At 47.3% G+C, this 22058-nt stretch overlaps 1 protein-coding gene and 1 non-coding gene across 2 annotated transcripts in view; one reads left to right on the plus strand and one right to left on the minus strand.

The window, feature by feature from the left end:
- The first annotated feature begins 1620 nt into the window (after positions 1-1620).
- Positions 1621-22058, plus strand: part of RORA (RAR related orphan receptor A) — a 523174-nt gene continuing 502736 nt past the window's right edge. Inside the window, 1 exon segment of the mRNA XM_060259894.1 lies at positions 1621-1730. The gene's annotated coding sequence lies outside the window, so the exon portion shown is untranslated.
- On the minus strand, positions 10401-10473 carry TRNAA-AGC (transfer RNA alanine (anticodon AGC)). Its single transcript has one exon. It is a non-coding gene; the product is annotated as a tRNA-Ala (tRNA).

The following is a 22058-nucleotide window of genomic DNA, read 5'->3' on the forward strand; positions in this document are numbered from 1 at the left end:
AAATGATTGATTAAGCTGGCATCAGCTGCACAAACGGGTGGAATTCTAACCGGAGCTTCTTTGTATATTAGGCCGCACCCCCCTGATGTAACCAATCCTCCAAGAGCTTACAAAAAAGAGCCTTGTAAGCTCTTGGAGGATTGGCTACATCAGGAGGGGTGTGGCCTATTATGCAAAGGAGCCCCTGCTGGAATTCTGTCTCTGGACCCTCTGCTAAGAGCCCTGTCAGCTCTTGGAGGATTGGCTCCATCAGGAGGGGTGTGGCCTAATATGCAAAGGAGCCCTTGCTGGAATTCTATCTCTGGACCCTGCACTAAGAGCTCTGTAAGTTCTTGGAGGGTTGGCTCCATCAGGGGTGTGTGGCCTAATATGCAAAGGAGCCCCTGCTGGAATTCTATCTCTGGACCCTGTACTAAGAGCCCTGTAAGCTCTTGGAGGGTTGGCTCCATCAGGGGGGTGTGGCCTAATATGCAAAGGAGCCCCTGCTGGAATTCTATCCCTGGACCCTGTACTAAGAGCCCTGTAAGCTCTTGGAGGGTTGGCTCCATCAGGAGGGTGTGGCCTAATATGCAAAGGAGCTCTTGCTAGAATTTCACCCCTGTGCACAAGCATCTTGTTTGTAGCCCCAGTCTGATTTTTTTTCCCCAGGGGAACCACAGAGCTTAGAATTGAATGGAATTGCTGGGAATTCACAATTATTTCTGGGAGACGGATCAAGATAGGAAGCCATGTCTATCTGTCTGCAGTGGTAGAAAAGTGTAAGAGTCCAGGAGCACCTGAAAGACTGGCAATGTTTGTGGCAGGGTGTGAGTTTTCATGAGTCACTGCTCGCGTCTTCGGACACAGCTAGAATACAGACACAGGGTTTGTTAGGCTTTGATGGGAGTGGCCAAACTTGCTTAATGTAAGAGCCACATAGACTGGACATCAGATGTTTGAGAGTCACAAGACATGAATGTCAGATGTTGGAGGAGGAGGAGGAGAAGATGATGATGATATTGGATTTATATCCCGCCCTATATCCTGAAACTCAGAGTCTCAGAGTGGTCACAATCTCCTCTACTTCCCCACCCCCATAACAGATACACAGTGAGGTAGGTGGGGCTGAGAGAGCTCTTACAGCAGCTGCCCTTTCAAGGACAACTCCTGTGAAAGCTATGGCTGACCCAAGGCCATTCCAGCAGGTGCAAGTGGAGGAGTGGGGAATCAAACCTGGTTCTCCCAGATAAGAGTCCGCTCATTTAACTACTACACCAAACTAGGGAGGGAGGGAGGGAGGGAGGGAGGGAGGGAGGAAGACGGAGGAGGGAGAAAGAGGTGGAAAGAAAGCAACGATATTTAAATGCATTTTCCAAGCTGACAACTTGCTTCGCTTGGAGAATTGATTTAAAGAGAGAAATGCCTTTTCCATGCTGGCCGACGTGGTGAGAGCTTTGCGAGCCACACAATATTTGTGAAAAAGCCACATGTGGCTCCTGAGCCACAGTTTGGCCACCCCTGGTCTGAAGCAATAGTGTAAAGTTTGATTGTAAGATCCTTCATGCAGACACCTGGCTCCTTTTCCTTGTGGTGTTCTAATTATGATGATGCTAAAAACCTGGCCTCGGTTGGAACTTCTCTGCTAAAGCTGAATGCAGTCAACAGCTAGACTTTCAGAGGAGATTGGGTTTTTCACGCATCGTCATGACTGAGACCTGGAGCCTCTTACTGTGGACATTGCCTCTGAGCAGGTACAGAGTGCCTTAAGTGTTGAGAAACTTAATAATAGCATTAGGAACTGCCGTGTCGGGCAGTGCTCATAGTGTTGGCCAAGAACTGGAGACAATTAGTTTCAGGTTTTCCCTCTGCTGTAACATTTCCTTAGACTAAGGAAAGGAAAGGTCCCCTGTGCAAGCACCAGTCATTTCCGACTCTGGGGTGACGTTGCTTTCACGACGTTTTCACAGCAGACTTTTGACGGGGTGGTTTGCCATTGCCTTTCCCAGTCTTTTACACTTCCCCCGCAGCAAGCTGGGTACTCATTTTACCCACCTCGGAAGGATGGAAGGCTGAGTCACCCTTGGGCCGGCTACCGGAATCGAACTCAGGTCGTGAGCAGAGAGTTCAGAACACAGTACTGCAGTACTGCTGCTTTACCACTCTGTGCCACGGGGCCGCTTCTCGGACTAAACACTCCTTCTTTTTTAGCCTAACCTAGCTTGCAAAGCTGTGATGAGGATATAATAAGAGAGAGGCCACGTATAGGGTTGCCAATCCCCAGGTGGGGGTAGGGGATACCCCAGGTTGGAGACCCTCCCCCCGCTTCAGGGTCACCAGAAAACAGGGCAGGGGGAAGGAAAATGTCTGCTGGAGACTCCATTATTCCCTATGGAGACCAATTCCATTGGGTATAATGGAGAATTGCTGATATCTGGGGCTCTGGGGGACTGTCTTTTTTAGGTAGAGGCACCATATTTTCAGCATAGCATCCAGTGCCTCTCCCTAAAATACCCTCAAAGTTTCAAAAGGATTGGACCAGAGGGTCCAATTCTATGAGCCTCAAAAGAAGGTGCCCCTATATAATTTTCAATGCAGGGAAGGCATTTGAAAGGTGTGCGGTCCTGTGAAATGTGATGGCCAGAACTCCCTTGTCACAACCTTGCTTCTGGCTCCACCCCCAGTGTCTCCTGGCTCCACCCCAAAGTCCCCAGATTTTTTTTAAATTGGACTTGGCAACCCTAGCCATGTATGTTGCTATTTTGGAGTAAGGGTAGGATTTTAAAAAAATGTGATTAAATAGGAATTAGGTGCTCTGCACTGGTCAAGATGGAGAGAGGTCCTTGTAAGCAGAACGGCGCATGAAGAGACAATAAGAAACCAAAGCTAAAATGGCTGGGAAAAACTGAGGCTTCAACAGATGTAGCAATTTCTTTGTTTGACAACGCAGGCAGAAAATGCTGCTTTAATAATGCCCCTCATTTGTATTCTAGATTGGATTAATAGATGCAAATATTTCAGGGATTAAATATGATTTCCTGCTGGCAGGAATGAGAGCATTTGGAGGACAGATGAGAATTCTACAGGGATGCTTTCTGAGACTGGTTTCTGGGGGTTACAACAACGATATTTCCCTCTCCCCCCCCCAAAAAAAAAGCAAAACAAAAGCCCATTTCTGTCTGTTAGAAACAACACCACGTTAGTGTACATTGTGCACACCTCTCCATCTTATTGCAGATATTTTTGTTGTGGTGACCTTTTTGAGTTTGTGATTCAGGTATTTTTGTTGTGATGAGCTTCTTGAGATTGTGGTTCAGGTATTTTTGTTGTGGTGAGCTTCTGGAGTTTGTGATTCAGGTATTTTTGTTGTGGTGAGCTTCTTGAGTTTGTGGTTCAGGTATTTTTGTTGTGGTGAGCTTCTTGAGTTTGTGGTTCAGGTATTTTTGTTGTGGTGAGCTTCTTGAGTTTGTGATTCAGGTACTTTTGTTGTGGTGAGCTTCTTGAGTTTGTGGTTCAGGTATTTTTTGTTGTGACCTTCTTGAATTTGTGGTTTCATCTTCCCTATCACAACGCTGCCTGTTACTCTGAACGCAATATACTAAATCTGGAGTTGTTTCTGCCGCATCTAGGGACACCAGCCTAGGGTTGCCAATCCCCAGGTGAGGGCAGGTGATACCCTGGTTTGGAGGCCCTCCCCCCGCTTCAGAGCAGTGCCGGATGAAACCCTGTGGAGGCCTCTAGGCAGTTGAAATCTTGGGGCCCCCTTGCAAATGTTCTCAGGGTCAGAGCGCCTGCCCCACCACTGTGGCCCCCAAGGCAGCCTGCAGGCCCCTTTTCAAAAGCCCCTTTGACAAAGCAGTGGGGGAGAGGCACAGAGAGGCAAACTTGGCAACAACACCAGCAGCAGCCGCACCAGGCAAATCGGGCGAAGAGCGGCTCAGTTGCTGGCTGCGTGTGCAGACTGGGAGAGCTGCAAGCACAGGGAAAACCAAGGGGGAAAGATGGCCCAGGGTCCCTAAAGGTGTGGGGGCCCATAGGCCAATGCCTACATGGCCTAATGGTTAATCCAACCCTGCTTCAGAGTTATCAGAAAGCTTGTGGGGGGGGGAGAAGGAAATGTCTACTCGGGCAGTCCTATTATACCAGATGGAGACCGATTCCCATAGGCCAGAGGTGGCCAACGGTAGCTCTCCAGATGTTTTTTTTGCCTACAACTCCCATCAGCCCCAGCCACTGGCCATGCTGGCTGGGGCTGATGGGAGTTGTAGGCAAAAAACTTCTGGAGTGCTACCGTTGGCCACCCCTGCTAGGCAACCCCCAAAGAAGTTGCCCCTATCCTGCAGTATTTCCAATTGAAGGCAGACATTTGAAAGGAATACGGTCCCTTATGTGATGGCCAGAACAACCTTCTGAGTTCATTTGTGTTTGTCACACCCTTGCTCCCGGCTGCACCCCAAAGTCTCCTGGCTCCATCTCCAAAGTCCCCCAGATATTTCATGAGTCAGAACTGGCAATCCTACCTCCCAGTAGGGAGTGGAGATCCCCTGGAATTACAGCCAGAGCTTTTTTTGAGGAGAAACTCACAGGAATGCAGTTCCAGCTGGCTTGGCATTCGGAAAGGAAGGGTCCCCTGTGCAAGCACCAGTCGTTTCTAACTCTAGGGTGACATTGCTTTCACAACGTTTTCACGGCAGACCTTTTTATGGGGTGGTTTGCCATTGCCTTCCCCGGTCATTACACTTTCCCCCCAGCAAGCTGGGTACTCCTTTTACCGACCTCGGAAGGATGAAAGGCTGAGTCAACCTCGAGCCGGCTACCTGAACCAGCTTCCTCTGGGATTGAACTCAGGTCATGAGCAGAGGGCTCTGACTGCAATACTGAAGCGTTACCACGCTGCGCCATGGGGTTCTTTTTTGGCATTAGGAGGTGTGGCCTAATATGCAAATGTGTTCCTGCTGGGCTTTTCCTACAGAAGAAGCACTGATTACAGCTCATCTCCAGGTAGGTTTGCTTGCTTTCCTCTGGGCTAGGGTCGCCTGAGCTCCAGGTTGGGAAACACCTGCGGATTTGGGGAGTGCAGCCTGAGGAGTGGGTGGGGGGTGGGGAGAGATGAGACCTCTATGGGGAATAATGCCATACAGTCCACCTTCCAAAACAACCATTTTCTCTAGGTGAACTCCCAGGAGATCTCCAGCCAACACCTGGAGGTATGTGTAACAAATAAATAGCTATACAGTGTTGAATAGTGTACAGATTCTGAAAAAGCGCTGTGGTAATGGAATGTACACCAAAAAATATCCACTAATAATTTCAAAGAACCTTGCTATTATTAAGTATTCTTAAAGGATGCAGTACATGCAGATACAATGTCGAACCACATAATAATTCCAATTCTGATGACTGTATTTAACATATGTGTAGAAAATGCTCAATCTTAAAGTCAGTTTGGTGTAGTGGTTTGTGCACAGACTCTTATCAGGGAGAACCGGGTTTGATTTCCCCACTCCTCCACTTGCAGCTACTGGAATGGCCTTGGGTCAGCCATAGCTCTGGCAGAGGTTGTCCTTGAAAGGGCAGCTTCTGGGAGAGTTCTCTCAACCCCACTCATCTCACAGGGTGTCTGTTGTGGGGGAGGAAGATAAAGGAGATTGTAAGCCACTTTGAGACTCTGATTCAGAGAGAAGGGAGGGGTCGTCGTCTTCTAATTTTTGTTGCAGCTTTACCATAGAATTACGGCCTGACGAAGGGTCAAAACTGAGATTTACCTGGGACATCCATTGCCATGGTTATTGCTGCATGTTTAAATCTAAGTTTTGTGGTTCAACACTGTATATGCATGTACTGCATCCCTTAAGAATAATTAGTAATAGCAAGGTTCTTTGTAATTATTCGTGGATTTTTGTGTGTGTCTGTATTCCATTACTACAGTGCTTTTTCAGAATTTGAACACGTGGAGGTTGGCAACCAGTGGCCGGGCATAGAATGGGGGCCACTGGTGGAGTGTGGGGTGGCAGCTTCAAATGTTCTGTGTTCAGCAAGGAGGTTGGACTAGATGCCCTCTGGTGCCCTCTCTTCCAGCTCTGCTTCTGTGTTTCTACCCCTTCCCTCAGCATTTTGTTAAACAAACAAATCAGGAGCTAAATCTCTCAGTGTAGCACTCCCCAGGGAACACATTATTAGTTTATGTAACTTACTGTTTCAAAAAAGGTAGGGATTGTTAGTTTTGAATTAGCCCTGAAAATGTGGGGCGTGTGTATCTTTGACTGTGTTAAGAGGGTTGGATGATTTAAAAATACAACCCCCCCTCCCCTTTTTGATTGGGAAAAGCCATGAGGCAAGTGTAGGATACCCGAACCAGCTTTTAAAGAATATTATTTCTTTCCTCTCTAATTTGAAGTACGCTTTTGGCTTTGCTTTTACTACTGAAGTCTCCCCCCCTCCCCAAATAATTCCCTTACTGTGGACAAAATTGCTGATTACGGTAAATTCAGAATGATTACGGATGGTTTATACTGAAAAATGACTCTCATTAAAGGCTTTGAAAATGCTAATATTGTTAGAGGCTTAGAAGGGCTTTTTTTAAAGACCATGGTACTTTTGAATGTAATCGTCCTACACATGAGCACAATGCTCTTTAAATATATATATATATATATATTATTTGTCATTGATGCAGCATTTTAAAAAATGTGCACCAGAACTCCTGTGCATTCCTCTCCTAAAAGTCTCCAGTGTGATGCAAAATGGATAATGTCATGGACTCCTTGAGGCATTAGCATCTCTCCCCCCCCCCTCCCGCCTCCCCAAGCTTGCAAAACCTGGACTGAATTTGCGTACAATCAGTCCCCATAGCAGATTGTAAAATCTGTCTTGGATTCTCCTGCCTGAGTGTTCAAACAACCCAATGAGGAAAGGCTGAAGAATCTGGGACTTTTCAGCTTAGACAAGAGACAGCTAAGGGGAGGGGTACATGATGGAGGTTTCTAAAATGATGCATGAGGTGGAAAGAATGGACAAAGGGAGTTTTTTTCTCCCAAAATACTAGAATTCAAGGGCATCCAGTGAAGCTGGTGGGCGGTAGGTTCAGGATGGAGAAAAGGAAATACCACTTTATACAAAGAGTTATTTGAATGCGGGATTTGCTGCCAGAGGATGTAGTGACAGCCACAGGAAGAAACAGCTTTCAAAGGAGATGAGATAGATTCATGGAGGAGAGGTCTATCAGTGGCTAGTAGCCATAGTGACTGAGGGAAACCTCCGTGTTCAAAGACAGTCAACTTCTGAATCCCAGAGCCAGGAGGCAATATCAAGAGAAGGCCTCAACCTCTCTGCCCTGTTGTTTGTCCTTCAGAGGACTTGGTTGCCCACCATGTGAGACAGGATGCTGGACTAGATGGACCACTGGTCTGGTCCAGAATGTCTCTTCTGATGTTCTTATGAAGGCCTTGGCCTCTCTGCCCTGTTGTTGGTCCTTCAGAGGACTTGGTTGCCCACCATGTGAGACAGGATGCTGGACTAGATGGACCACTAGTCTGGTCCAGAATGTCTCTTCTGATGTTCTTATGAAGGCCTTGGCCTCTCTGCCCTGTTGTTGGCCCTTCAGAGGACTTGGTTGCCCACCATGTGAGACAGGATGCTGGACTAGAGGGATGCTTGTGGTCTAATCCAGCAGGTCTGTTATGTTCTTAACCCTGGCTCTTCCTAACCCATAACATAGCTGAACCTCATCAAAAAATTACCATGATCCTAGCACAGAGTGGAAAAGCTGCAGTACTGCAGTCCGAGTTCTCTGCTCACAACCTGAGTTCAATTCCAGCAAAAGCTGGGTTCAGGTAGCCGGCTCCAGGTTGACTCAGCCTTCCATCCTTCCGAGGTCGGTCAAATGAGTACCCAGCTTGCTGGGGGGAAAGTGTAAAAGACTGGGGAAGGCAATGGCAAATCACCCCATAAAAAGTCTGCCATAAAAATGTCATGATGCAACGTCACCCCAGGGGACTATCTTTACACAGGGGACTATCTTTACCTTTAACACTTAATAACCACAACTTACCATGAAGGGAAACCTGTGTGTTTGAAAGCAGGCGAAAATTGCAGGTAATTCTAACGAGTTGCGGAAGCTTTTTATGCAAAATTATTTATGGTGATCATGTTCATCAAATATTAATCTTTTCCCTTTACTCCCGCAATATGGTCTGGGATGGAGAGATTTCCTGTCCAACTGGGCAGGGTGTGGCTGTGAGACATTTCGGCTGCCTTTGGGGATACTAGGTGTGTTTTGAAGATAAGCCATATTGGCAGAGAGGCTGATGGAAATCCTCTTTGCAGGGTTTCCCTCCCCCCTCATAGTTACAGCAGAAACACAGAGGGAAGGAGCTGAATGCTTCTACTGTGGAGGGTTCTCTGTTGGCCAAACAGGATGTGCTTAGAGGGGGGTGGGGAAAGCTCAGGTTTAAAACACCTGGCTCAGTCCCAGATGGGAAAGCCTAAAATCTACCTCTTCCTCCATATAAAGTGGATATCTTGGGGAGGGGGGAGGGGGTATTAATTGTGTATCCATCTTTGTTCTTTGCTTTTGGAAGGTTGGGCTGTCACATGTTCAGAGCACTAAGGGAGCCAAAAAAGGTAAAATGGAAACAGCTGAACACGTGTTAACTCTGTTGTTCATTTTATAAGGGCGTTCGTTCCCTGTACGTTAAGGATGGGCAGCAGGGCTTTTTTTTGTAGCAAGAACTCTTTCGCATATTAGGCCACACCCCTCCTATCCTCCAAGAGCTTACAGAGAGCCAGTTTGGTGTAGTGGTTAAGTGTGCAGACTCTTATCTGGGAGAACCAGGTTGGATTCCCCGCTCCTCCACTTGCAGCTGCTGGAATGGCCTTGGGTCAGCCATAGCTCTCGCAGGAGTTCTCCTTGAAAGGGCAGCTGCTGTGAGAGCCCTCTCAGCCCCACCCACCTCACAGGGTGTCTGTTGTGGGGGAGGAAGGGAAAGGAGATTGTGAGCCACTCTGAGACTCTGATTCAGAGAGAAGGGCGGGGTATAAATTTGCAGTCGTCTTCTTTGTACAGGGCCTACTGTAAGCTCTTGGAGAATTGGCTATTTCAGGGGGTGTGACATAATATGTATAGGAGTTCCTGCTACAAGAAAACCCCTGATGGGAAGTGTTGCCCAGTTGCAGTCGACTTACGGCAACCCTGTAGAGTTTTCAAGGCAAAAGATGGAACGGAGGTGGTTGCCATTGCCTGCCTCTGCATTACTGCTCTGATCTTCCTTGTAGGTCTCCCATCCATTTACTCAGGGGTGGAATTCTAGCAGGAGCTCCTTTGCCTATTAGGCCACACACCCCTGATGTAGCCAATCCTCCAAGAGCTTACAAAAAAGAGCCTTGTAAGCTCTTGGAGGATTGGCTGCATCAGACGGGTGTGGCCTAATATGTAAAGGAGCTTCTGCTAGAATTCCACCTCTGATTAGGCCACACCCCCTGATGTAGCCAATCCTCCAAGAGCTTACAAAAAAGAGCCCTGGAAGTTCTTGGAGGATTGGCTACATCAGAGGGGTGTGGCCTAATATGCAAAGGAGCTTCTGCTAGAATTCCACCCCTGCATTTACCAATCAGGATCAACTCTGCTTCGCTTCAGGGATCCAATGAGATCGGACAAGCCTGGGCCATCCAGGTCAGGGCAAAAGATGTACAGAGGTGGTTTGCCCTTGCCTGCATGCAGACCTGGGGCTTCCTTGGTGGTCTCGCATCCAAGGACTAACCCGGCCTGACCCTGCCCAGCTTCTAAGACCTGACAACCTTGGGTTAGCCTGCACTAACCAGATCAAGGCATTATCCCCATTCTCTCCAGGCAGGTCTAATAAATCTTAATTACCTGCTCTTCTTGAAAAGAGTAAATGTCCAAGAGCAACTTAAAGATTGACAAAATTTGTGGTAGGGACAGGGGTGGAATTCTAGCAGGAGCTCCCTTGCATATTAGGCCACCCACCTCAGAATGCTCATGAATTGCTTTAATGAAATTGCTCTTCAGGTGGCTGAACTCTGCCCTTTGGTCCAGCTGTTAAGGAGGCAGATGTTTCATTCCTTTTAACTACCGCGTATTACTGAAATCAGTACTTACCTAAGTTAAGAATCTTTGTTGTTATTATCGTACCCATGAAGCTGCCTAATCAAACCTTTGGTCCATCAAGGTTGGTATTGTCTACTCTGACTGCAGCTGCTCTCCAGGGTCTCAGGCGGAGGTCTTTCCCATCACCTCCTGCCTGGTCCTTTCAATGGGAAATGCTGGGACCTTCTGCATGCCAAGCAGATGCTCTGCCACTGAGCCACACTCTCTCCCCATCTAGTTCAGTACTGCAGACTGACAGCAGCTCTCCAAGGTCTCAGGCAGAGGTCTTTCCCATCCCCTACTGCCTGGTCCTTTTAACTGGAGATGCCAGGGACTGAACCTGGGACCTTCTGCATGCTAAGCAGAGGCTCTGCCACTGAGCCACACTCTCCCCATCAAGTGCAGTATTGTAGACCAGCAGTGGCTCTCCAGGGTCTCAGGCTGAGGTCTTTCCCATCACCTCCTGCCCGGTCCTTTCAACTGGAGATGCCGGGGACTGAACCTGGGACCTTCTGCATCCCAAGCAGAGGCTCTGCCACTGAGCTATGGGCCCTCTCCATGGCTCTCCAGGGTCTCAAGCAGAGGCCTTTCCCATCACCTCCTGCCCGGTCCTTTCAACTGGAGATGCCGGTGATTGAACCTGGGGCCTTCTGCTATGCCAGCAGAAGCTCTTCCACGGAGTCATGGTCCCTTCCCTATAATGCATGGACTCATGAAGCTGCCTTATACTGAATCAGACCATCAGTGCTTCAAAGTCAGTATTATCTGGCAGCCGCTCTCCAGGGTCTCAGGCTGAGGTCTTTCCCATCACCTCCTGCCTGGTCCTTTTCACTGGGGATGCCGGGGATTGAACCTGGGACCTTCTGCATGCCAAGCGGATGCTCTGCTGCTGAGCTACATGGCTCTTTTTAAGACTCAAACATGAAATTGCCTTCTACTGAATCAGACTCTTGGTCCATGGAGGTCAGTATTGGTTTTTCCCATCACCTCCTGCCCGGTCCTTTCAACTAGAGATGCCGGGGATTGAACCTGGGACCTTCTGCATGCAAAGTGGAGGCTGTTCCATTGGGCCCCAGTCCCTTCAAATGTGTTTTAATTTGTTCCTAGCTTGTATTCCTTATGCTGCCTGATCTTGGATTGTAATAAATGGAATGAGTGAAAGTCCAATAGTGTGGGAGTAGGGTTACCAATCCCCAGGTGGGGGCAGGGGATCCCCTGGTTTGGAGGCCCTCCCCCCACTTCAGAGTCATCAGAATGTGTGTGGGGGGGAATATCTTATGGGCACTCCATTATTCCCTATGGAGAATGATTCCCGTAGGTTATAATAAAGAATTGATCTGCGGGTATCTGGAGCTCTGGGGGGGTGTTTTTTGAGGTAGAGGCACCAAATTTTCAGCATAGTATCCAGTGCCTCTCCTCAAAACACCCTCCAAGTTTCAAAATGACTGGATTGGGGGGTCCAATTCTATGAGCCCCCAAATGAAGGTGCCCCATCCTTCATTATTTCCAACGGAGGGAAGGCATTTGGTGTGTGGTCCCTTTAAATGTCATGGCCAGAACTCCCTTTGGAGTGCAATTATGCTTGTCACAACTTTGCTCCTGGCTCCACCCCCCAACGTCTCCTGGCTCCACCCCCCAGCGTCTCCTGGCTCCACCCTCAAAGTCCACAGAGATTTCTTGAACTGGACTTTGCAACCCTATGTGGGAGAGGCAAAGGAAACAGCCTTATCTCCTTGCAAGGACCTTTTTGCTGCAGAGATCTGGGGCTGTAGTTCTCGTTAGTGGGGTTGCCAGTATTGTCTTGGGGTTTGCAAAGGTGCTTTTCTTCCTGTGGCCCACTGGTCTTCTGAACACCAGGGATTGAATTCCACCTACTCTGTGGCAGCCCATGTTTGAGAGCAAATCCCCCTCTCCCCAACATCCCCGTCGGGGCTTTTGCCAATGCGGCAGCATCTTTGCCTACCGCCAGTGCCGCAGATTGTTTGCCATCCGTTGGACAAGCTCCACAGCCGAACAAAATGGAAAGCAAAGATTAAAAGCCTCATTGCGTGTTCTCTTTAGAAGCGGCGGCCAGGGATATACATCTGTGGAGGGAAAGCTGGCTTTGCGAGCTGCTCTTTTTTGCCAAAACCAGCGCTAGCAATCTGGCACTGAAATAAGTGCATGAGCTGAATGCGTCTACTGGAGCTCTAGGAATTGGAACTCGGCACCAAGAGAGTTGGGAGAAAGGGCTTTTCCCAGGGAAGGGGATCTTTGTAAAGGAGGCGACAAAGCAATTGACTGTGGTCGGGCTTCAGTTTGGGCAAAAGCTCACAGGAGCTGAGCTCTGGAGCCTCTAAATTCTATTGTGCTCTTTCTTTAACACCTCCTGCCAATACTTGCTTCTAGGCTCCATTGTTCAACCCCCCCTGTGAGAATTTGGCTGAACATGAAGATTTGACAAACTTTCTAACATTTCCCCCCCACACACATACAAAGAGGGGGGGAAATAACCAAAACATCTAAAGCAGACAGATGGAAATCATCATGCCACCATGGCCACATCAGAGAAGGTAATTTGAAAAAGTATGATGGGAGTAAGGTTGTATGATGACCATTCTAATTCAAGAAAAAGATGATGATATTGGATTTATATCCCATCCTCCACTCCAGATCTCAGAGAGGCTCACAATCTCCTTCATCTTCCTCCCCCACAACAGACACACTGTGAGGTAGGTGAGGCTGAAAGAGCTCTCCCAGAAGCTGCCCTTTCAAGGACAACCTCTGCCAGAGCTATGGCTGACCCAAGAGGGCCATTCCAGCAGCTGCAAGTGAAGGAGTGGGGAATCAAATCTGCTTCTCCCAGATAAGACTCCTCACACTTAACCACTACATCAAACATTTGAAGATAGATGCTGAGCTGATATAATTGAGCCCACCCTCTGGTGATGTCACGGGGGGGGGGTGGCAGATGCAAATGAGCTATGCCAATGAGCTCTGGCACCTTTTTTTCTACAAAATGACCCCTGACTGTGGTCCTTGACCAAGACTTTGGGGCTTGTCTGTTCACTGGCCATGCACAAAAAAAGACGTCCCCTGTTTTCCTACATATCTGGCAGTCTGGGACTACATAGAGAACATCTTTCCCCATCATAGATCATTGCAGAACATCAGGGCTTTGTTTTGAGCAGGAATGCCCAGGAACATTCTGACTGGCTTGGTGTCAGGGGTGTGTGGCCTAATATGCAAACAAGTCCCTGCTGGGCTCTTCCTACAAACAAAGCCCTGTGTGAAGCAATGGTGACATCAGGGGTGTGGCCTAATATGAGTTGTTGCTGGGCTTTTTCTACCCATTACCCCGTCTACCCGTCAAAATTTAACTTGTATGGGTGGGTGGGAGGGACTAGGAATGGGCACGAACTGGGAAAATTGAGGCTCATCCGGGTTCGTGGGGCCTCATACAACCACAAAGCTTTCTGTTTAATGAACCAGTTCATAGTTCATGAGGTTTGTGGTGCACTTCCTCGTGGGCTAGAGTTGCCAAACTCAAAGCACGTCTCCAAGCTGAGTCTCCTCTACCGGCCCTCCAAGTATAGGGAGGATTGGATTCGGGGGGGGGGGGGCAACTTACAGCCTGCTGTCACGTTCTCAGGGTGCAGGCAGGAGGGAGTCTAAAGTCAGTCCGAAGTCAAAGTTCAGGAAGTCAAACAGGAGCTGGGTCACCATAGCAAAATCACAAACCAGAAGCAGAAGTCAGTGTCCAAAGCCAAAGGGTCAGGGTGCCAAGGAATTCACACTGATCAGGAACTGGAATCAGGAAGGAGCGTGGACGCAAGCCAGGGAATCGACTTGTTGCTTCCACGAGGTTGCCAAGTCCCGGGCGTGAGTTATATGGGAGCCTCAATCAGCCTGCTCCCTGGGTGGCCGTAATTCTCCTAGTACTCAGGGCTAAGCGATCAGAAGCATTGGCGTGCTGTGTGTCTGCGTTCTGCCAGCGTTTTCCTAAGACGGCTGCGCATTCTTGAGATGGGAGGGGGAGAGCTTGGAGGACACTGATTGTCAACAGCCGGTGCGAGTTCCTGGAATGTGGGGAAAGTGATTGCTGGGCCAGCTGTTGGTTCTTCCTGGTCTGTTAACCCTTTCAGCTCCCCCTCCTCAGGGCTCATGACACCCTCCAAAGCAGGTGCCCCCCCCACCCCGCCCCGGAAAGGGCTCTCTTAATCAGGAGTATGTCCAACGGAACTTCAAGTTGGAGACATCAAACTCACAAAGGGCCTCCCTGGTGTGTCCCTCTGCCTGCTCTCCAGATTTGATGAGGGTTGGCTGGGGGGGAAACTCACTGGCTGAGCCCCTCTGCTTGGCTTTAGCAGCGGGGCGGGAACTTCAGAGGCCCCTGGTGGTATATATACACAACTTACCTTATGTGGTCTTTCATTGGCAGCCTGAACTGCCTATCAGACTTCTGCCTATCAGAATTCTCTGTTTTTCCTGGGCATGGGTAGATGGGTCAGCAGTCCCAACTAGGGACAAGCACAAAACTCATCACAAACCTAATTCCCTCCCTATACTTGGTGCTTCCAAGGTGCAGAAGGGTTGCAGAAGCCCACCTCCCCTATTGCTTTGAAAGTCAATTTATCCATACTGCCTAGGGTTGCCAGCCTCCAGGCAGGGCCTGGAGATCTCCTGCTTTTACCACTGATCTCCAGTTGGCAGAGATCAGCTCCCCTGGGGAAAAGGGCTGCTTGGAAGGGTGGACTCTAGGGCCCTGCTGAGGCCCCTCCCCTCCCCAAACCCCGCCCCCTCCCAGATGCACCCCCAAAGTTTCCAGGTATTTTCCAGCACAGACCTGGCTACCCTAATTGCCGGCATGTCTGGCTCATGCACCGGCTCCCCGTACCCCCATTAAATCATGGCAGCTCACGGGAGACGCCATCTCACAAACTGAGACTCATGAACCACGAACCAGGCGATGTTCACGATGGAATTAGGTTTGTGATGAGTTTTGTGCTTGTCCCTAGTTGGGACTGCTGACCCATCTACCCATGCCCAGGAAAAACAGAGAATCTGCAGAGAAGGGGGAACTCCATGCATCTTTCCCTCCTTTGTCTTGTAACTTCCATTCAATGCAAAAATAAATAAATAAATATTGAATCGTGGATGGAATAAAGGCTGGAGTCCTGTAATTCCCCTCATAGGAATCAGTTTGGTGTCGTGGTGAAGTGCGCAGATTCTTATCTGGGAGAACTGGGTTTGATTCACCACTCCTCCACTTGCACCAGCTGGAATGGCCTTGGGTCAGCCATCACTCTCACAGAGCTGTCCTTGAAAGGGCAGCTTCTGGGAGAGCTCTCTCAGCCCCACCTACCTCACAGGGTGTCTGTTGTGGGGGGAGGGAGATAAAGGAGATTGTGACTGCTCTGAGTCTCTGATTCAGAGAGAAGGGCGGGGTATAAATCTATGGTCGTCTTCTTCAGAACACCCCTGTTGGATCGGATCAGGGCCCATCTGGTCCAGCATTCTGTGCACACCATGCACAACCAGCTATCTCTGGGAAGCTCAGAAACAGGAAGACTCACAAATATCCCACTGTTAAGTGTATGTGGGATTGCCTCCTTAATCATGCGCACATTTGGCACATGGGCATTGCTAAATTGTCATGCAGTCTTGCTGTAATGAGGCATAGAAGCCAGGTGTGCATTGTGCAGAAACCTGGCAATTAAAAAAAAGAATGAAATAATGGAAGGATTGTAATAATACATTAGAAAGAGGATTGGGTAGTTTCGAGCTCTAAAAATCTAGGGAGCAATCTGAACACTGGGAATTTTAGGCACTCTTGGAAGGTGATAAATAGCCAAGTCCTCTTCCCCAAGAATATATCTTCCCCCCTCTTTTGTGTGTCTTTGCCAATGCAATTTTTTCCATTGCTTGCAATGCACAGGTGTACACAGGTATGCAAGACGCAGGTATGCACCTCCTCTCCTGGAGCGACAGCATCCGCAGGGGCTGAAGGCCCACTGGTTTTTCCGTCCTGGCCTGGAAGTCATTTGTTCATTCCCCACCAGACTGCGAGCTGCCAGCTTGCTTAGCGTAACATGTGTACGCGCTTTCATCTGTCAAATGTTGCTTCGTGGGCTTGCATCGGCCTCTAGGTAATAGAGGCGCTTGTTTGATACGCTCTCTGATCTTGCCTCGAACATCAGTCTCTCAATTTGCTTTCGGAGGAGCGCCACAATGACCCGGTGGGAAAATGTGTCTTTAATATGTCCTTTCACCTACTCCTCCGGCGCTGAAAGCATCCGTCTCTCCCACTCAGCCCTGTGCATAGAAACGACGAAGCTCTCGACGTGCTTTCCATTTGGTTGGCGTGTGTGTGTGTTTGTGTGCGCGTGTACATGGTTCCCCAACCCCTGAAAATAAATCAAACCCAGTGTTTTCTTTTGCAAGATCTCAGTTTCAAAGCACCCTTCTTCACATCCCTGCTAGACACGACAGAACATTTACAGCTTGCAGAGTTTCCGAAGAAAACTGAATGCGGTCCCGGCAAGGTTTGTTGGCCTGGACTTGTGGAAGTAGACGAGGGTCTCTGGCTCAGTGGAAGAGCCTCTGCTTGGCAGGCAGAAGGTCCCAGGTTCAATCCCAGGCCTTGCCTGTTGAAAAGGACCAGGCAGTAGGTGATGTGAAAAACTTCTGCTTGGGACCCTGATGGACTAAGGCAGGAGTGGCCAAATTGGCTCAGGGGCCACATGTGGCTCTTTCACACACATTGTGTGGTTCTCAAAGCCCCCGTTGCTCCATTGGCTGTCTTGGAGAAGGTATTTGTCTCTTTAAATCACTTCTCCTCGCCAAGCCAGCTGGCAACTTGGAGAATTATTTATTATTATTTATTACATCTGATGGATTGCCCTATCCCAGCTAGCAGCAGGCTCAGGGCGATGTACAACATTAAAAAAAATACATATATAAAAAATCAGTTACATTGAAAATTACAAACCCTGATGGCGTCTTTAAAGTGCTCTTATTCAGTCATTGCATGCATTTAAGGTTAAAGTTGCTTTCTTTCCACCTCTCCCTCTCCAACTATCTGCCTTCTTTCTTTCTTTCTTTCTTTCTTTCTTTCTTTCTTTCTTTCTTTCTTTCTTTCTTTCTTTCTTTCTTTCTTTCTTTCTTTCTTTCTTTCTTTCTTTCTTTCTCTCTCTCTCTCTCTCTCTCTCTCCCCCTTCCTTCCCTCCCTCAAACATCTGACATTCATGTCTTGAGGCTATCATACATCTGACATTTTATTTATTTATTCACATTTCTATCCTGCCCTTCTCAGATGGGCTGAGGGTGGGTCACATGAAATAAAACAAATTACATCATTTCTAAAACAACTAAACATAAAACCAAACATACCATTTAACTAATTGAAAATTCAGATGGCAGCCGTGTCAAAAACCTAGTCCCTTGGCTGGACAGTAACCATGAATAACAGTAGTCATAATCAAGCACTGTTCTTAAGCAGGTTAAGGGTCTGATTCAGCGCAAGGCAGCTTCATGAGTCCATGTATTATAGGGAAGGGGCCATGGCTCAGTGGAAGAGTCTCTGCTTGGCTTGCAGAAGGTCACAGGTTCAATCTCGGGCATCTCTAGTTAAAAGGACCAAGCAAGAGGTGATGGGAAAGACCTCAGCCTGAGACCCTGGAGAGTGGCTGCCGGTCTGAGCAGACAATACTCACCTTGATGGACTGAAGGTCTGTTTCTGGGCAAGGTGGCCGCTCTGTGTATTCGTGTGAAGAATCCACTGTTGACCACAGAAGGTTGACTGACTCTGCTGGTGTCTCCTAGGACTGGCTCCCAGGCCAGCCTTAACTTTTGCCAAGATGATGTAGCTCATGGCTGATTTGGGAGCACATGCTGATTTGGCTCTGGTTTTCAAACTGCCTGGGGTTCAGATCATTCGGAAATGGCACCAGTGCCTCTTGTCTCTCTATGTACTTCTGAAACCCAGGGCTAGGAGACAGCACCAGGGAAAGGCCTTGGACTCTGTGCCCCATTTGGCTCTCCAGGACAGCTGGACTAGATGGACCACCGGACTGATCCATCAGGCTCTGCTTAAGTTTCGTTCTTGGCTGAGGATTGGAACATATTGGTACAGTATTGAATGAGGCTGTGAGTTCAGATCACAAGATGAGGTCCTCCTAACTTACCCCACCAACCAAAGAAGCTCATATGATGAGCACATGAGACAGGGCCTTTTTGGTCGCAGCCCCACAACTATGGAACTACCTTCCTCTTTTTCAGTCTTTAGGAAGCAGCTGCAGATATTTTATTTGGCACGTATTTTCTTTGCTGCAAAGGCAAAGACTGAAACTTTCTGTGTTTTATTTAGGACTGCATTTGATGAATTCAGTTTTTATTTTTTGGCAATCCTAATGAAAATTTTAAATTGGGGTCTTTTATGTGTGTGGTTTTTTTTTAAAAAAAATTGCTGGTTCATTTACATCGTAAACTGTCTTGAGTTCTGCAAGGGAGAAAAGTGACGAATGAGTGTTTTTAAATAAATACGGAATTATTTTACTTACACTGGAAGCCAGATTGAGTCCTGCAGAGAAGAAAGGCAGCTAAAAGTTGTTTAAAATAAATATGGAATATTTAGAACTGCAGGCCATTCTTCAGGAATAATAGGAACCTTGGTCCATTCCAGTTCCATTCCAGTATCCGGATCAGTGTTTCCAGAAGATGTCCATTTATGAATCTAATTGACAGACAGTACCTTTATTGGCATGGTAAAAAAAATTTAGAATAATGTTTAAGATTGATAGATAAGGCTAAGATCATGTACAAAAGTTAAATGCGTGTGATTAAATTTTAAAAAGTCAATTCTACAACAGGACATAATTGGATTTAATTTTCAGAATATCCTCTAAACAATTTGCAACTTCTATTGTGATTCCCACTACCGAATCATTCAGTAGGAACTGACAATCATTAAAAAGTCTGCCGTGAAAATGTCGTGATGTGAGTCGGAAACGACTGGTGCTTGCACAGGGGACTATTTTGTTGTTGTTCAGTCACACAGTCAAGCCTGACTCTTTGCGACCCCATGGACAAAGTCATGCCAGGCCCTCCTGTCTTCCACCATCCTCCGAAGTCTGCTCAAATTCGTGTTTGTTACATCAGTAACTCTGTCCAGCCATCTCATCTTTTGCCATCCCCTTCTTCTTTTGCCTTCTGTCTTTCCCAGCATCAGGGTCTTCTCCAGTGAGTGCTCCCTTCTCATTTGGTGGCCAAAGTATTAGAGCTTCACCTTCAGCATCTGACCTTCCAGGGAACAGTCTGGGTTGATTTCCCTTAGAACTGACTGACTGGATCTTCTTGCAGTCCAAGGGACTCTCAAGATTCTTCTCCAACACCACATCTCAAAAGCATTTATTCTTCTGCGCTCAGCCTTCTGTATGGTCCAGCTCTCACAGCCATACATTACTACTGGGAATACCATCGCTTTGACTATATGGACTTTTTTTGGCAGGGTGATGTCTCTACTTTTTGTTATACTGCCCAGGTTCGCCATAGCTGTCCTCCCAAGGAGCAAACGTCTTTTAATTTCATGGCTACAGTCACCATCTGCAGTGATCTTGGATCCCAGAAATGTGAAGTCTGTCACTACTTCCATGTCTTCCCCTTCTATTTGCCAAGGTGTGATGGGGCCGGATGCCATGATCTTAGTTTTTTTGATGTTGAGTTTCAAGCCTACTTTTGTTCTCCCCTCTTTCACCCTCAACAAGAGGTTCTTTAGGTCCTCCTCACTTTCTGCCATTAGAGTAGTATCATCTGGATATCTGAGGTTGTAGATGTTTTTCCCAGCAATCTTAATTCCGGCTTCTGTTTCATCCAGGCCAGCATTCCACATGATGTACTCTGCATATAAATTAAATAAGCAGGGAGACAATATACATCCTTGTCGAACTCCCTTTCCTATTCTAAACCAACCAGTTGTTCCATATCCCATTCGGACAGTTGCTTCTTGACCCTTATACAGGTTTTTCAGGAGACATGTGAGGTGGTCTGGTACTCCCATCTCTTTAAGAACTTGCCACAATTTGTTGTGATCCACGCAATCAAAGGCTTTAGCGTAGTCAATGAAACAGAAATAGACATTTTTCTGATACTCCCGTGCTTTCTCCATAATTCAGCAAATGTTGGCAATTTGATCTCTAGTTCCTCTACCTCTCCAAAAACCAGCTTGAACTTCTGGTGGTTCCCTTTACCTTTCCAGACATCCAAAAGATGTCCATGTATGTATCTAATGACTCTAGATAGATGCCAGCACAGAACTGGGTATCTGTTTTCCCCCATTCTAGAGAGATTGTATTATGTTTGCATTTGCTGTTGAGAATTCTGAGCGAGGTAGACTCAGAGCGCTAATAGCATGCCTTATTCCACCAATTAGGGCCAAGAAGATGGGAGAGACGTGGAGGACCGCTATCGAATTGTTATCAAAACATCTCCATTCAGATTTTGACAGGTTCTGTGGGGGAATGCGTTTCCCCAGCCCTGAAGTAGAGAACTGAGGATTCCACTCAGTAACTTCCCACTCAAGCTATGGATTTCCTGTCAGAAAAAATAAAATCATGCCTGAATTCATTTACAATTAAAGCATCTGGCTTCCCTTTAGCATCTGTTGGTTCTTCAGTTTTAAAGTGCAAAGAGATTTGAGGAAGGATCAGAATACCAAGGGAGGGGGGAAGGGCGTTTGCTGACAACTCTTGCATTTAGAGTGAGTAATATTTCCTCGTCTTATCCTTATAAACCAGGATCATTTGGGATGTAAAAAACCCACAGCTGTTCATAAACTGTCTCTTTAAGGCAGGGGTATCGTACTCATTTGTTATGAGGACCGGATCTGACAAAAATGAGACCTTGTTGGGCCAAGTCATGTGTCTCTTAAAATATAATGCCAGGTAGCTGACACTTTATAAAGGACACAGACACAAAGATTTTTCTAAAAACTTAAAATATGCTTAAAATAATAGCACTCTTGCAATATTTTGCTTGTTTAACAGACTCTGATAACTGACCCATCTTGCTCTGAATTATTGCATCAAAATCTGGAGACAATGTCTGTGTTGTAGCAATCTTGAGTATGCTGTTCACGTGTTGGTCAGGTGTGTATCTGTGCTGTAGCAATCTTAAATATGCTCTTCTGGTGTTGTTCAGATATGTCTGTAAGTTGCAAAGCTGTTTTTGATTTATTGACATTCATTACAGAAATCTCATGGTCAATGCTTTGAGCCTAAGACCCAAAGGAAAACATGAAATAGGTGGGCATTGCGAGCTTTTGTACATGCTGTTCTGGTGTTGTTCAGATGTGTCTGTAAGTTGCAAACCTGCTTTTGATGTATTGACATTCATTACAGAAATCTCATGGTCAATGCTTTGAGCCTAAGACCCAAAGGAAAACATGAAATGGCTGGGCATTGGAAACATAAGTTGCTTCATGTGCTGGTCAGCCAATGGAGAAAACAGAGGCTTTGCTCTGTAGCTTTGTTGTGTGATTGAGCTAGGCTGGCAAAGCAAACTGTGATGCAGAAGGAAGCAAGAGAGAGAGAAGGAAGCAGATGCCCGCGGGCCTAATAAGAGCCCTCCGGGAGCCTAATTTGGTCCTCAGACTGCACATTTGACACCCCTGCTTTAAGGGGGGGGGGGGTCAGGCATGCTAAGATATCTCATGGTGTCTCCACACAATGACTGTACTTCTGGATGAGTTTGGAAAGGAGGAGCATGTCTCAGAGATCCAGAAGGGTGTGAGCTGAGTTCAAAACCTCTTCGTTCTGAACATTTTCAAGCAATTTGGCCCGAGCTGCACAGGGAATCAGCCAAACTAGCTATTTCTGGTTCTTTTTTATGACGGTATTTGTTAATAATAATAATAATAATAATAATAATAATAATAATTTTTTATTTCTATCCCGCCCTCCCCGCCAGAGCAGGCTCAGGGCGGCTCACAACATAAAATACA

This window comes from Heteronotia binoei, chromosome 19 (assembly GCF_032191835.1).
Source record: "Heteronotia binoei isolate CCM8104 ecotype False Entrance Well chromosome 19, APGP_CSIRO_Hbin_v1, whole genome shotgun sequence".
Classification (NCBI taxonomy): domain Eukaryota; kingdom Metazoa; phylum Chordata; class Lepidosauria; order Squamata; family Gekkonidae; genus Heteronotia; species Heteronotia binoei.